Below are 2,241 nucleotides of genomic sequence, written 5' to 3' on the forward strand. Positions count from 1 at the left end.
TTTAAGTTTGAAAAATATAGAAAAATTCTTTCTCCTACAAAAAAATTCTTGAAAATAGCTTATTTTTCCTCGTTCTAATTGGATTTCCCCCCTTAAATACAAGTCGCTGTATTCGTCCAAGGTTCGCGTGTAGAACCGCTTCCAGATCTCCGCGGCGTGCGCGTAATCGCTCTCGGATACTGTATCACTCGTCAACGAACTGTAAAACCATTCTCGCGGCGGTAAACATGTGTCCTGCAGCTTGTCCACGCAATCCACGTATTCGTATGGAAAGACACCCTTTCGCGTCAATAAATTAAATTCTTCGGCGGATAATTTTGGAAATTCCGACCGTACAATTTTCAACTTGTCTTTAGTGAGAAAGGATGCCAATTTGTCGAGACTACTGCTGAGAAATTTGCACGAATCGATGAAACGCAATTTTACAATATTTTTGTATTTATCTGCCGTATCTTGAACATTCTTTGTAAATGAAATGTATTTTTCTTTTGTTATTGGTAGCACATCGATTGAAATCGATGCATTCAAATGCATTTGCTATTTCCTTGATGATAAATTGTGAATCGTAGCCGGATAAATTATGGAAAACGATTGGAATGTAATATGAATTTTTGTAATTTAAATTGCAATTTGAATGCGCTGGACCTCGGTAGCGACGGGTGAAGTGACAATGATCGCGTACTCGCGTATCGTCTGCTGTGAATGGTTTCTCACACACGTGACATTGCGTCGCGTTATGAAATGTAGCCCACTGTTCTTTCGACAAAGTTTCCATGGGGACATTGGATGATAATATTACTTTTACGCGGTGTGCTATTTCTTCGAGTTGCTCCACGAACCATGAGATGCAGTCACTATCACGGCGACTTTGAAATTTAGATAATGAATCGTCGTACGAGCAACGTATATAAAATGCTATACTAAATACCTTGTGATGTTGGTATGTTTACAAATTGCGATCCTCTCCATCTCTTACCGTCTTCTCCAGTGTGCATTCTAGGTCGGCGTATATCACAAAGGGAACTCGCTCCTTCCTTTTGTGATTGCTAAAACTTATTTATTGTCTTCGCTGGGTAGAAGTGATGGCGCAATCGTTAATTTTTTGGCAGTCTACCGCGTGACTTTCCAGCCTCCCGTTGGAATACAAGTAGTGCAGACACCTACAAACATTGCAACTTTATCGCCTAATTGCATACTTCTGATACAATGAATTCGTGAAATATGCTTATCTATCGCAAATGTATTTCTTATCAGCTTTTTTACTCAACTGTGAGCTCACAAGCCTGGATAAGTCCTTGATCCATGCGAAGTGTCCCGCGTTGTGATCTCTAGGATCCGAAATGTGCAGTAAGTTGACATGCTTTTCCGTCTTTCCATCGCTGAGACGTATCGGAACAATGGATTCGTTATTTTCTCCCATGATGCTGTATATATTGATGGATGTATCGTTTAATCGTTCAAATTTTGTAATTTGATTAATTTTTATGGGGAACTCAATGTATTGAATATTGAGTATGTTCGTGTAATGGGGATACGATAATGCGCGATCTGCGTGTCTTTCGGCTGGATACAGAGCCGCAACTATTGCCCACGTGAAATATGCATTCTCCGGAGATTTGACATTAATCACAGCCCGCTTCAGCTATATCACAGGCGGTAACTCGAGATAACATCCCGCGTGCAACGGATTGTATTTGTTCTCATTGATTGTAAGATTGAGTATTCGCGATAATGCCCACTGTAACGTCCAGGCCTCCAAAAACTTTAAAACTTTCGCGTCACTATAATATTAAAAGGCCATAGTGGCCATTGGCCGATTTGTGCTAACTGAGTAATAACATAAGTAGTATTTTAAGCGAAAACCTATTTTAACAGCGGATTTAATAATTCAATTGTTACAAAGGGCCGAGATTAAATTATAAAATCGTCAACAGTACAATAAAAGCACTCTAGTATGATAATATATCATTACAATTAATGGGGAAGTATAAAAGGCCATACATAACAACAGAATTATTAATACAATTAGAATAATATAAAATATTCGCGTTGCGAACTCGCATGGACACGAACGAACGATAACAAAATGACATCATTGCGTCGCTATGCATCACGCCACCGTGCATCACGTCATTCAGCCACCCGCATGCAGTACCAGGAAGCTGAAGAGTAGTGGAATCCCTTTAATGAAGGCCGACTTGGGACCACCATGCCACCCAGCAATTCGGCGCTGCAGACCGG

Source organism: Odontomachus brunneus, unplaced genomic scaffold, assembly GCF_010583005.1.
Source record: "Odontomachus brunneus isolate Ranch 3 - 2012 unplaced genomic scaffold, Obru_v1 Obru_scaffold_218, whole genome shotgun sequence".
Taxonomy (NCBI): domain Eukaryota; kingdom Metazoa; phylum Arthropoda; class Insecta; order Hymenoptera; family Formicidae; genus Odontomachus; species Odontomachus brunneus.